The sequence below is a fragment of the Sorex fumeus genome, unplaced genomic scaffold (genome assembly GCF_029834395.1).
Source record: "Sorex fumeus unplaced genomic scaffold, SorFum_2.1 ptg000075l, whole genome shotgun sequence".
NCBI lineage: Eukaryota > Metazoa > Chordata > Mammalia > Eulipotyphla > Soricidae > Sorex > Sorex fumeus.
Window position 1 is genome coordinate 11,619,168 of NW_026606132.1, and position 14,754 is coordinate 11,633,921.

Here is a 14,754-nt window from a genome sequence, read left to right on the forward strand (position 1 = left end):
CTCTACTAGAATATCCCAAAGGTTATAGATTAACTCTGAAGTCCAATAGCAAAAAAGGCAAAATGCAGAAAGAACAGGCTGACAACTCTTTTACCTCCAAAGACTTACATTTCCAGACTGAGTGTTGGAGGCTTGGGTATATTTCTATAGGTAGGTAACAGAAGAACTCAGGAACCACTCCAAGAAATGACTAGTCTCTTGAGGAAATTCTCAGAGAGAGCATTTCTCTTCAACAGGGAATCCAGACATGCACTAGTTTGAGCACCGTACTTCAGAAAAGCAAGCATACATATCAATTATACCCACTTTTCCACCTTCATCTCTAAATCTCTTCACCTCATTCTCCCACAGTTTGGTTTCTGTTACTATGTCTGTGAAGGGAAAAATAAAAAAAAATACCAGGAAAATTGGAGAGACAGGGAGAGGAATTAAAGTACTTATCTTCTGGGGCTGGAACGATAGCACAGTGGGTAGGGTGTTTGCCCTGCACGCGGCTGACCCGGGTTCAATTCCCAGCATCCCATATGGTCCCCTGAGCACTTCCAGGAGTAATTCCTGAGTGCAGAGCCAGGAGTAACCCGTGTGCATAGACGGGTGTGACCCAAAAATCAAAAATAAATAAATAAATAAATAAAGTACTTGTCTTCTACTCACTAGTAAAGTAACATCATCTGATCTCCTCTGGGTTTTAGTCTCTTCATTTATTAGATGGAAATTAAAGAAGATAACTTTAATGGGTCACTGTGGGAAAAACATGAGGGAAAAAAAGCATATAAAACTTTTTTTGTATGTAAAAAATGTAAGAGGCAGCCTACTCTCTGGATATTAGAGGAATTCAATTAATGCATATGAAAGTTTAGGGAATTCTTCAGTGATGGGTAACTGGAATGATAGGTAACGAGCTCAGATAAATCCTCTCCTCAAAGGCAGTCTTCTCACATCCCACAGCATGCTATTTTTTTCATCTAACTCTACTGAAGACATAGTTTTGGGTTGGCTAATATATAATAACTATCTCTAACAGCCTGTAGAATCCAATGTTTTATTATTAGGTATATATTGGACTGAAATAGGATTTTTCAAATTTATTCAGAGTAAACACAGCTTTGCAAATTACTCACTTCACCATTTCCAGATGGTGGTTATAAATGCTGGTCAAATACAAGCTTTTATTTAGGTACCAATTTGAGTTCAAAATCATGTCATCTTTAGTTGTGTGCAAATAAATGAAAATTATTCTTGGAAACTTGAAAGAAAAGCATTGCATCATTACCTAGTATATGAACAATTAATAGCCAAGTCATTTTCACTGTTCACTATATTTGCTGGAATTTTAGAACATAGATGAGCTTGATAAGCTCCAGGTGTAAAGACAACTAAAGTTAATGCTTTGCACAAAAATGACTGCAATTCATTTAGGTGCCTCCATTGTAATCTTGAAAATCTTTAAAGTCCTCATCAAGCTGTGAAAATGACTTTGAGCCCATGATAAAGTCCTGGGTTTTGACATACCCAAACCCAAATTATTTACCATAAGTTTGGAACAATTCCAATTGGGTTGCTACCTTAGCATGGGAATAACTCAAGGATGCATATAATCCTACGTAATTGGTTCACAGGGCTGGAGCAACAGTATAGAAGCCAAGTCTCTTGCATTCCACACAGTGCACCTTTATTCTATACCTGTCATCCCATATGGGGACCCCAGCACTGAAAACATTAATTCCTTAGTGCAGAGCCTGGAGTAAGTCCTGAGCACTGCTAGGGAAGCGAGGAAGGAAGGAAGGAAGGAAGGAAGGAAGGAAGGGAGGGAGGGAGGGAGGGAGGGAGGGAGGGAGGGAGGGAGGAAGGAAGGAAGGAAGGAAGGAAGGAAGGAAGGAAGGAAGATAGGTTCGTTCACTTTCCCTATAACTAGCAAATATCAAAATTCACTTTAGGGCAGAACATGAAAAAAACAACTCAAGTCCAACAGCAGGAACTACAGCCTGAGCATAAAGTGTACACACATAGAGTGTATCACTTACATACAGTCAAACATACAGTCAAGTTGGCTCTTTGATAGTGTCAACCTTCATGTAGTGAATAAATATACAGTTTTATTCCCTGCTATAGCAATGAATCAAATGCATTGAAAGAATGGTTCTTGAGTACCTATAGTGTACACTGAGTTAAAAACTCATAGAAGACACTGTTCCTGTGATTGCAACACTTCAGCAAAGACACCAAACAACAACAAAAAAAATGACTACTATTTTTCCTTTTTCCTATTTACTGACCTTAAATCCCAATACAAAACAAGATTATATCTGACTAGAAAGCTATCTGAGAGACAGAAGTGATAGTACAATAGATTGGGCACATGCCTTATATGTGGCTGACCCAGATTCAATCGCTAGTACTCCATATGGTCCCCCAAGCAACATCAGGAGTGATCCCTGGGCCCAAAGCTAGGAATAAGCTCTGAGCACCACTGACTGTGACCCAAGAAACAAAAATTAAAATATCATAAAGTTTTATTTATTCATACATATACATACATAAAACCACAATTGTAACCATGGAAACCAAACCACAATAATTAAACTTAAAAATGTGTATGTCGAGGAGATAGGTTGGGGTTGTAAGGGAATCTGGGAAAATGGGTGCGGAGATGTAGACACTAGTGCTGGTACAGGTGTTGGAACAATGGATATCTTAAACTCTCTTCTAAACATCTTTGTTCTTCACAGTGTCTAAATTTTTTTGTTTGTTTATATATATATGTATATTTCTTTTTTATGTAGGAATACTGGTATTTATTCCGCCACTGATTAGCTGATTGAATTGGGCATAAACTCCACCTTACTTTTTTCATTTTTTTTCTATTCCAAATATTTCTTTTTTTTCAAAAGACTCAAATATATGGATTAAATGAAAGGATAGCACTGCAACACTGTAGCACTGTCCTCCCGTTTTGTTCATCAATTTGCTCGAGCAGGCACCAGTAACATCTCACAACAAATTGTGAAACTTGTTACTGTTTTTTGGCATATTGAATATGTCACGAATAGCTTGCCAGCTTTGCCGTGCGGGTGGGATACTCTCAGTAGCTTGCCAGGCTCTCCGAGAGGGGCAGAGGAATCAAACCCAGGTCGGCCACGTGCAAGGCAAATGCCCTACCCACTGTGCTATCGCTTCAGCCCAAATGAAAGGATATTATTAAAATATCTACTGTGCCCATAGCAACATACAGATTCAATAAAATCCCGATAAAAGTTCCAATGACATTTCTCATGGAAATCTGACAATAACCCCCAAAACGTGCATGGGACCATGAAATACACTCCATTATGAGTGAAGTCTCATTATTTCTTAGTGATGCTTTCTTTGAATCTGAGGCAGACTAAGTGCTCTTTCTCCACAGCTTTCATTATGTCTTGAACATGAGTATTAAAATTAACCTGCACTAAACTATATTTATAATGAGCAGGTACTATTACTTCTCAGTGATGCTTTCTTTGAATCTCAGGCAAACTAAGTGCTCTTTCCCCACAATTTTCATTATATTTTGAACATGAGCTATTGAAATTAACCTGCACAAAATTTATTTAGAGTAGGTACTCTATGATTGGAATTGTATCTCTTTATTTCATATAATGTCAAACCTGAGTAGTAAAACTGTTGATGGGGGTTGGGTGAATACATATATTAATTAGCAGCTAAGCAAATATAAAAATTCTTGTATTGGGAAAAGAGACTTAGGATAAAGTGACTCTGTGGAGGTTTTTTGTGTGCTATAGCAAGGGATTTTAACTTACCTGAAAAGACAAAGAAAGTAATTGGAATTATTTCGGTCAGAGTATGAAATGAGAAGATTTGTGTTTTCATAAACTGATCCAGAAAGCTGTAGACCAACGTTTCTCAAAGCATAGCTCATGGGCCATCTGTATCAGAAACAGTATTTTGTTAGAAATACTGATTGTCAAATGCCAAGCATATTGCATCAGAATATCAAGGGATGGATTTTTAGAATCTGTATTTTAACATGGCTATCACTTTGCTATGATTCATTTATTTTGTGTTCACTTACATATGTGGTTAATTGCAATACAAAATGAATTGTAAGTAGTACAGGTCCAAAAACCTGGAAAACTTTTCTTACTGTTTATTGCTGCAGTTTTATCATCTATAATATGAAAAGATAATAGCACTTTATGGAGTTGGGAGAATTAAATAATTTAAGAAATATAAAACCCTTAGGAAATAAGTAGCATACAATAAGCACTGTGTGTTAACTAATTCAATCATTATCTCTTGAAAGGGGAGAATAGGCCCCAAAATAATTACTGAAGTTATCTGAATTAATGAGTGATGCTAAATCCTGATACAAAGAATAGAAAAGAAGGTTCAAGTTGGAGGACATTTAGAGAAGCTATCAAGGGGACCTGTTTATCATGGGAAGGGGTGGGGCAGAACAAAAAATCAGAGTTCAAATAGAGTAGGTGAAAAAGGAAAGTAAACTTTTGAAGGAATGTTCTGATTGTACTTCAGAATATAATGAAGCGAAATGTGCACAAGTCTTTTTTAAATTTCAAGAATATCTTTTATTTGCCAACAAACCACAAGTCCATTTCTAGGTACTTCTTTGTCTTGTATTGCTTCAGTTTAAAAAACAGAAAGTAGACGGAGGTCCAGCTCTGGGCAACAAAGCGGAACGGCTCCAATTCCAAACAGGTACAGCCCGCCCCCAAGGGCCTGGGACCCTCTCTGGGCATGCGCAGCTAGATCCAGCTCCTAGAAAGCCGGTTTTCTCCCCTGATCCACACGGGACGGGCACGGAGGCCCAGCTCTGGGCAACAAAGCTGAACAGCTCCAATTCCAAACAGGTACAGCCCGCCCCAAGGGCCTGGGACCCTCTCTGGGCATGCGCAGCTAGATCCAGCTCCTAGAAAGCCGTTTTTCTCCCTTGATCTGCGCGGGACGGGCACAGAGGCCCAGCTCTGGGCAACAAAGCTGAACGGCTCCTCATTCCAAGCAGGAGACGTTCCCAACTCCTCGCCCAGTGCCAGGGACTCTTTCTGGAGCCGCGGCCGCTAATACGGCCGCGAAATATTTTCCAACTACGTATGCCATAGGAACCATAAGCTACCTTCTTAGATGGAAACTTCTCTAGTTTAGCTCAGCCACTAGAAACACAGTAGCCAATAACTCATAAGCCTATCTTAACTCACACTGCATATCAAGCAGAATAGAAACAGTGAACGTGAAGGACTAAACCACACCTCTCAAAGTGGTAAAGCAACGCAAAAGCCCACCAAACTTTCAAATTGAAGAATCTAGCCCAGATGACACCAACAGTACTGTAGTGTTAGACAACATCTCTGACAAGGAATTCAGAAGGGAGCTACTTAGGATGCTTAGGGAATTAAAAGAAACAATGGAAAGCAATGCCAATAGAAGACAAGAGGATTTGAAGGCAGAAATGAGGAAAATGCAATCAGAAATGTCAGACCTGAAAAATCTCGTAAGCGAATTGAAAAGCTCAGTGGAAGGCCTCAACAGCAGAGTAAGAGCTGCTGAGAACAGAATCAGTGAGCTCAAAGATGAAGTTCAGAGACTCTCCAGAAAAGAGCAGAAAATGGAAAAGAGACTCACAATTCGTGAACAATTGGCAAGAGAAGATCGTGATGAAGCCAAGAGGGGTAACATAAGAATTATTGGAGTCCCAGAGGTACAGGAAGAAAACCTTGATGAAGAAGAAACTGTCAAAGACATCATTGCTACAACGTTTCCAGAGCTGAAGAAAACTTGTGACCACATTCAGGAGGCCTGAAGGGTACCAGCTAGAAGAAATCCGAATAAAAATACCCCAAGACACATTCTGATCAAAATGACCAAAACCTTAGACAGAGACAAAATTCTGAAAGCAGCAAGATCGAAGAAAGAAATCTCTTACAAAGGAGCATCCTTAAAATTCACAGCTGATTTTTCTGATGAAACCCTCATGGCCCGAAAACAGTGGTGGGACATAGTGAAAAAACTCAATGAAATAAATGCCTCCCCAAAAATACTTTTCCCAGCAAGACTCTCATTCATAATAGAAGGAACAACACACAGTTTCACAGACAAACAACAGCTCAGGAACTTCATAGACTCAAAACCATGGTTACAAGAACAACTAAATGGGCTACTTTAAGGCAAGAAAGGCCCCTCAAATACACCAAATTTCAACAGAACAATGGGACAAAATCCCATAACAATAATCTCTCTCAATGTCAATGGGCTAAACGCACCAATTAAAAGACATAGAGTGGCAGGATGGATTAGAAAATTGAACCCAACATTCTGCTGCCTGCAAGAAACGCATCTCAATAGTCAAAGCAAACACAGACTCAGAGTCAAAGGCTGGAAAACAATCCTACAGCAAACAGCTCCCATAAAAAAGCTGCGGTAGCCATCCTTATATCAGACCACATCGATTTCAGAGTGAGGAAGGTCATAAGAGACAGTGAAGACCATTTCTTATTGATCAAAGGAACTGTACAACAGGAAGAACTTACAATAATAAATGTATATGCACCTAATGAGAGACCAGCAAAGTACTTAAAACAACTACTCATAGATTTGGAAAAAGACATCAATAGCAACACAATACTAGTGGGAGACTTCAACACTGCTTTGTCACCTCTTGATAGATCAACCAGACTCAAGCTTAGCAAGGACATACTTCATTTGAGGGAAACAATGGAAGAAAGGGACTTAGTAGATATATACAGGACACTTCATCCACAAAAAGCTGAATACACATTCTTCTCAAGCGAACATGGAACATTCTCCAAGATAGAACACATGCTGAGCCACAAAACATGCCTCCATAAAATTAAGAAGGTAGAGATTGTATCGACAATCTTCTCAGACCATAATGCGCTGAAATTAGAAGTAAATCACACACAAAACCAGAAAACTAAATCAAACACCTGGAAATTAAACAGTGCACTATTGAACAACGAGTGGATTAGACAGGAAATCAAAGAGGAAATCAAAAGATTCCTAGAAACGAATGAAAATGAGAACACGAGTTACCAAAACTTATGGGACACAGCAAAAGCTGTATTAAGAGGAAAGTTTATAGCTCTACAAGCATTCCTCAGGAAGGAGGAGCGAGCACACATAAGTAACCTAACCTCACAGCTTAAGAGCTTGGAGAAGGACCAAAAAAAGGAGCACAACCGAACAGGAGAAAGGAAATAATAAAACTCAGAGCAGAGATTAACGAGATGGAAACCCAAAAAACAATCCGAAAGATCAATGAAACCAAAAGCTGGTTCTTTGAGAAAATTAACAAGATCGATAAGCCTCTAGCAAAACTCACAAAGAAAGGGAGAGAGAAAACCCTAATAAACCGAATCAGAAATGAAAAGGGGGTCATTACAACAGAAACTACAGAAATTCAGAGGATCCTCAGGGAGTACTTTGAGAAGCTTTATGCCACGGAACATCAAAACCTCGAGGAAATGGATAAATTCCTACATTCTTACAGACTCCCAAGGCTGAACCAAGAAGACCTGGAATACCTGAACAGACCTATCACCATCAAGGAAATTGAAATGGTAATAAAAAGTCTCCCCAAGCACAAAAGTCCTGGTCCGGATGGATTCACTAGTGAATTCTTCCAAATATTTAAAGAGGACTTATTCCCAATGCTCTTTAAGCTTTTCCACGAAATTGAAATATCAAAAACACTTCCGAACAGTTTCTACGAAGCAAATATGAAACTGATACCAAAAGCAGACAGAGATACCACAAAGAAAGAGAATTACAGACCGATATCCCTGATGAACACAGATGCAAAGATCCTCAACAAACTACTAGCAAATAGAATCCAACTACTCATCAAAAAGATCATACACCATGACCAAGTAGGATTCATCCCAGGGATGCAAGGATGGTTTAACATTCGAAAATCAATCAACACAATCCATCATATCAACAAAAGAAAAGATAAAAAGCATATGATTATATCAATAGATGCAGAGAAAGCATTTGACAAGATCCAACACTCCTTTATGATGAAAACCCTAGCCAAAATGGGTATAGAAGGGACCTTCGTCAACATAATTAAAGCCATCTACCACAAGCCTACAGCAAGCATCATCCTCAATGGGGAAAAACTGAGAGACTTCCCTCTAAGATCAGGGACGAGACAGGGATGCCCACTATCTCCACTGCTGTTCAATATAGTACTGGAAGTACTTGCAATAGCGATTAGGCAAGAAAAAGTTATTAAGGGCATTCAGGTAGGAAAGGAAGAAATCAAGCTCTCACTATTCGCAGATGATATGATACTCTACTTAGAGAACCCAATAACCTCCACGAAAAAACTCCTAGAAACAATAGACTCGTATAGTAAATTTGCAGGTTATAAAATCAATACCCAAAAGTCCATGGCTTTCCTATACAAAAACAGTGAGAGAGAAGAAAGCAACATGAAAAAAAAACAATCCCGTTCACAATTGTGCCCCAGAAAATCAAGTACCTAGGAATCAGCTTAACTAAGGAAGTAAAGGACCTGTACAAAGAAAGCTACAAAACGCTACTTCAGGAAATAAAAGAGGACATGAGGAAATGGAAAGATATCCCTTGCTCATGGGTCGGGAGACTTAACATTGTCAAAATGGCAATACTACCGAAAGCATTGTATAAATTCAATGCAATCCCTATAAGGATACCCATGACATTCTTCAAAGAAATGGAGCAAACACTCCTGAAATTTATATGGAACAATAAGCCCCCACGAATAGCTAAAGCAATTCTTGGGAAAAAGAAAATGGGAGGAATCAACTTCCCGAACTTCAAACTGTACTACAAAGCAGTAATAATTAAAACAGCATGGTACTGGAACAAAGGCAGAACTGCAGACCAATGGAACAGGGTTGAATACACTGACATCTCCCCTCAATCATATGCTCATCTAATCTTTGATAAAGGTGCAAGTAATGTGAAGTGGAGTAAGGAAAGCCTCTTTAATAAATTGTGTTGGCATCACTGGACGGCTACATGCAAAAAAATAGGCTCAGAACTCTGCCTAACACCATGTACAAAAGTAAGATCAAAATGGATTAAAGACCTCAACATCAGACCAGAAACCATAAGGTACATTGAAGATAAAGTTGGCAAAACCATCCATGACATTGAAGCTAATGGTATCTTCAAAGATGCCACGCCACTGGCCGAGCAAGTGAAAACAGAGATAGATAAATGGGACTATCTTAAACTAAGAAGCTTCTGCACCTCAAAAGAAACAGTGACCAAAATACAAAGACAGTCTACAGAATGGGAAAGGATATTTACCGAATACACATCTGACAAGGGGTTGATATCCAGGATGTACAAAATACTGGTTAAACTCCACAAGAAGAAAACATCCAACCCCATCCAAAAATGGGGCAATGAAATGAACAGAAACTTTCTCAAAGAAGAAATCCGAATGGCAAAAAAGCACATGAGAAAATGCTCTACATCATTAATCATCAGGGAGATGCAGATCAAAACCACAATGAGATACCATCTCACACCTCAGAGACTGGCCCACATTCAAAAGAGCAAAAGCAACCAATGCTGGCGTGGATGTGGCGAGAAAGGGACACTCCTTCACTGTTGGTGGGAATGTCGACTGGTTCAGCCCTTCTGGAAAACAGTATGGACGATTCTCAAAAAATTAGAAATTGAGCTCCCATTTGACCCAGCAATACCACTCCTGGGAATATATCCCAGAGAGGTAAAAATGTATAGTCGAAGTGACATCTGCACTTGTTTGTTCATTGCAGCACTCTTTACAATAGCCAGAAACTGGAAGAAACCTGAATGCCCAAGAACAGATGACTGGTTAAAGAAACTTTGGTACATCTACACAATGGAGTACTATGTAGCTGTTAGAAAAGATGAAGTCATGAAATTTACATACAAGTGGTACAATATGGAAAGTATCATGCTAAGCAAAATGAGTCAGAAAGAGAGGGATAGACATAGAAAGACTGCATTCATCTGGGGAATATAAAGTAACAAAATATGAGATTAATACCCAAGAATAGCTGAGATCAGCACCAGGAGGATTACTCCATAACTTAGAGGCCAGCCGGGTATCCTAGAGGAAAGGGCAGTTCAGATAGAGAAGGGAGCACCAAATAAAGGATGTTTGGAGGATCCTCCCAGGAGGGGAGATGCATGTCGAAAGTAGACTATGGACTGAACATGTTTGCCACTCAATGCCTCTTTTGCAGACCACAACACCCAAAAGGAGAGAGAGAACACAGGGGATTGCCCTGCCACAGAGGCAGGGGGGATGAGGGTATTGGGTGGGGGGATATTATCCATGGTGGTGGAAAATGGGCACTGGTGGAGGGATGAGTATCTGATCATTGTATAATCGAAACCCAAGCACAAAAAAAAAACAGAAACTCATCCTCAGACTCAGATCCATCTTCATCTTGACTGATCTGGAAGTAGTGAAGTTCATAAATCTCCTTGTCAGGCGCAATTATTCGAAGCCAGTCACTGAGGTTGTTCTTCTTAAGGTATTTCTTGGTAAAATATTTTGAGTATCTTTTAGAGAACTGCTTCTCAGAAACAATGGTGGTTTTATTCTTCAGGCATTCAATGTGAACAACATTTCCGAGGTTTCCCGTTTATCCATTCACTTTAACTTTCTTTTGTAGACACTGTTCAAAATTTCCAGAGTCAAAGATTTCATCTTCTACGGGATGCGTAAGATCCAAATTAAACTTCCAGGTTGTCCTCTTAAGCTTCTTGCTGGCACCATGTTGGATGCTCACCATGCACTCCCAAAACGGAGCTACAACTGGTGTTGATGGGGATAGGGCATGTGGTGCTGGGGATCAAACTCTGGTCTTGTATATGCAAGGCTTATGTTTCTGATTCCTGAGGTGTCTCCATAGACAAATACAAGGATATTTATCTACATTGGAAAATATCTCTGAAATGTACCAGAAATACAAGGCAGAGTATGATAGTCACTGTGGATAAACTAAGTATGACCACTTCGGCAGGGTTCGGCAGGGTGATACCATTTCACCAAAACTCTTCAGTGCCACCCTCGAGAACATCATGCGACGACTAAAATGGGAAAGCATGGGAGTGAAGATAGATGGTCGGCAACTACACCACCTCCGCTTTGCTGATGACATCGTTCTAATAACACCAAACATCAGCCAAGGGGCACAAATGCTGAACGACTTTGACCGTGAATGTGGAAAGGTCAGACTACAGCTGAATCTTACGAAGACAATGTTTATGAGAAACATCCTTGTTCCTGATGCTCCATTCGCTCTCAATGGAAACACCATCTCCGAATGCAACAGTTATATATACCTAGGTCGAGAAATCAACATGATGAATGACCTGGCACCTGAATTGCGCAGGAGGAAGAGAGCGGCTTGGAATGCCTTCAAGAACGTTGAAGAAATAACTAAAAGGACAAAGAACCTCCAGCTACGAGCACATCTCTTTGATTCCACTGTTCTTCCTGCATTAACATATGCCTCAGAGACCTGGACCCTATGAAAACAGGATGAGAACGCTATTCGGGGCTCTCAAAGAGGAATCGAAAGAGCTATGCTTGGAATATCACAATTCACTCAAATGAGAGATAGAATCCGGAGTTCTGATCTTCGTCAACGCTCAAGAATCAGGGACCCTATCTCATTTGCCAAGACATCAAAAATCAGATGGGCTGGACACGTAATGAGGTTTACAGACAACCGCTGGACTAGAGCCATTACTGAATGGATTCCACGGGACATCAAAAGATCACGTGGACGCCCACCTACAAGATGGTCAGACTTCTTCGTCAAGACCCTGAATGATCGGTTTGAGGCTCTGCATGTTCCTAGAACGAACAGATACCATTGGGCTACGCTAGCACGCAACCGGGATGAATGGAGATGTTACTGGCACCCACTCGAGTAAATCGATGAATAACGGGGATTATGTGACTAAGTGATTAAGTGACCACTTCACAAGACCAAGCAAACAGAGAGAGATGCTGTAAAGTGATGACTTGTAGCCCTGAAGGTAGGTGCAAGAGGGAGCCAAAGGTGCAGATTGTTTGTTTTAAAGGGCAGTTAGGACAGAGAAGGGACCAGTATGACAATGCTAGATAGAAATTATCACTCTGAACAAATTGAGTGCTGAAAGTAGGTAAAGATATATACATAATAACCTTTCAGTATATGTATTAAAACCCATAATGCCCAAAACAGGGCTGGAGCGATAGCACAGCGGTAGGGCATTTGCCTTGCATGCAGCCAACATGACCAACCCGAGTTTGATTCCTTCACCCCGCTCAGAGAGCCTGGCAAGCTACTGAGAGTATCTCGCCCGCACGGCAGAGCCTGGCAAGCTACCCGTGACGTATTCAATATGCCAAACACAGTTAAAACAAGTCTCATGATGGAGACGTTACTGGGCCTGCTCAAGCAAATCGATGAACAATGGGAGGACCGTGACTGTGACCGTGAATGCCCAAAATAAAAGAGAAAGAAAGAGATACAGACAGAAAAAGACAGAGACAGAGAACGAGAGAGAGAGAGAGAGAGAGAGAGAGAGAGAGAGAGAGAGAGAGAGAGAAGAAAAGTTCCTGCCACAGAGGAAGGAGGTTGGGGAAGAGGAAAACTGGGGACATTAGTGGTAGAAAATGCACACTGGTGAAGGGACAGATGTTGGAACATTATATGACTGAAACCCAATTGTGAATAACTTTGTAATTGTGTACCTCACTGTGATTCAACAAAAAAATAAAAATTAAACTCTATTTCAGTGAAGAGATAGATGCAGAGCAATGGGGCAGGGGTCAAAAAGGCTCAGGTTTATCGATGTTGTTGAGGAACGATAGAGGTAAATATCCAAAATTTTGTCTTAATGTGAAAGTATCTTGATTTGCTGGACTTGCCGACAGTCAAACAGGTTGAGAGGCAAGGAGAGGACAAAAGAAACTACATACAAGTGGTTTAGAGGGCTGAGTTCCTGTGGAACAGCAGCATTGATCTTTATTTCAGACAGCCTCTTATACATCTCTATAAGGAATTTGACAGGTAAAATCATCCATTGTAATTGCAAAAAACATATTCCCAAGATCATACATTTCTTTGATCATAACAAACATAGGATGCATAATATAATGAAAAAAAAATGCTACTTAGATCAGTAACGGGAAATAAGAACAAGGTAGAAATAATAACAAAGTATACTGAAGAACACTCTGACCCTTCCCGTGTACTTTTCATGATTTACCAAGGTGTTATTTCCTGCATATGTCACAAACTCACAATGCATCCATTTCTCATTAATTTTTCTTGCAAACTGAGGATGATGAAGTATTAACTTCTCTGTAGGCTTGAGTTAGTGACATTATGACTACTCCGTGTATTAGAGGTGGTGGGACAGAGAGCTATGCCAAGTACACTTGGCACTCTGAATGAGGCAGCTCCCAGAACTAGGCCCACTTAAGGACCCTGCATGAGCATGCAGCTCCCCACACTTATTGATTGACCAAGACACTGAAGAGAGAGATAAGCTGTAAAAAAAGAACATCAAACACCCAACAGCCAAGATTTACTCATTCAAGACACATAAGTTTTCCCAAGTCACTCACAGTTAGTCATTCAGATCTATTTGGAGTTCATTGTGAACCAGACATCAGATGGAAGTAGAGAATTGACCAATTCTACCAAACTCTTGGGGCCAGGGTAAAACTAGCTTCTGTTAGAATCCAACTCATTGGACAAGTTCTTCTCAAGCTAAATAGTACAAGGTGAACTAAACCAAAATAGAAAATGTTTATTGGGGTTTTACTTGGTTTTCTTTTTGTTACTGTAGTTCTCTAGCACTGCTTAAGGTTACCAGAGCTACAACTGGTGTTGATGGGGGTAGGGCATGTGGTGCTGGGGATCAAACTCTTGTCTGGTATATGCAAGGCTTATGTTTCTGATTCCTGAGCTGTCTCCATAGACAAAGACCAGGAATTTTTATCTGCTTTGGAAAATATCTCTGAAATGTACCTGAAATACAAGGCAGAGTATGATAGTCACTGTGGATAAACCAAGTACGACCACTTCACAAGATCAAGCAAACAGAGAGAGATGCTGTAAAGTGATGACTTGTAGCCCTGAAGGTAGGTGCAAGAGGGAGCCAAAGGTGCAGATTGTTTGTTTAAAAGAGCAGTTAGGACAGAGAAGGGACCAGTATGACAATGCTAGATAGAAATGATCACTCTGGACAAGAACTGAGTGCTGAAAGTAGATAAAGATATATACATAATAACCTTTCAGTATCTGTATTGAAAGCCATAATGCCCAAAATAAAAGAGAAAGAAAGAGATACAGACAGAAAAAGACAGAGACAGAGACAGAGAGATAGAGAGAGAGAAAAAAAAGAAAAGTGCCTGCCACAGAGGAAGGAGGCTGGGGAAGAGGAAAACTGGGGACATTTGTGGTAGAAAACGCACACTGGTGAAGGGACGGATGTTGGAACATTATATGACTGAAACCCAATTGTGAATAACTTTGTAATTGTGTACCTCACTGTGATTCAACAAAAAAATAAAAATTAAACGCTATTTCAGAGAAGAGACAGATGCAGAGCAATGGGGCAGGGGTCAAGAAAGCTCAGGTTCATCGATGTTGTTGAGGAACGATAGAGGTAAATATCCAAAGACTCAATACTAAAACCACAAGACCCAAATTTTAATAATCAAACTTA

General features: G+C 40.1%; 1 pseudogene; it reads right to left on the reverse strand.

Annotated features, from left to right (window-relative positions):
- Positions 1-337: 337 nt before the first annotated feature.
- LOC130038358 (60S ribosomal protein L22-like 1) lies at positions 338-10,814 on the reverse strand (annotated as a pseudogene).
- Positions 10,815-14,754: the final 3,940 nt, after the last annotated feature.